Raw genomic sequence first — 458 nt, forward strand, 5'->3', positions numbered from 1 at the left:
AGAGAGACGTCAGAGCAGTTTAGTGACCCCCACAGGTAACACTTCATTTGTTTGGATCTTTACATTCTTAAATGAAGACTTGCTTTGGCTGGTTTTGTTCAGAGAGTTGTCAGTAGGTAGGTTCCATATAGTGATTGTTTTTTCTGTCATAAATATTTGTTGGGAATGATGCTATATATCCCACATAAGTGGCTTTTAGTAATATTTATGCCTAGACAATGTTAAGACAATGTACTGCTTTGAAATGCATTAGAGAAACCCCACAAAGACAAGGGCAGAACTTGAAAACCCCGCACAGACAAAACTATTCAACTCTGGCATATACAGTGGATTCTGAAAGTATTCAGGCCCCTCCACATTTTGAACGCTTTATTAAGTCAAAGATTTCATTTTAAATAGATATATTTGCCATTTTGAACCACAGTCAACACTCAATAAGCCATAATGATAAAGTGAAC

This window comes from Polypterus senegalus, chromosome 10 (genome assembly GCF_016835505.1).
Source record: "Polypterus senegalus isolate Bchr_013 chromosome 10, ASM1683550v1, whole genome shotgun sequence".
Classification (NCBI taxonomy): domain Eukaryota; kingdom Metazoa; phylum Chordata; class Cladistia; order Polypteriformes; family Polypteridae; genus Polypterus; species Polypterus senegalus.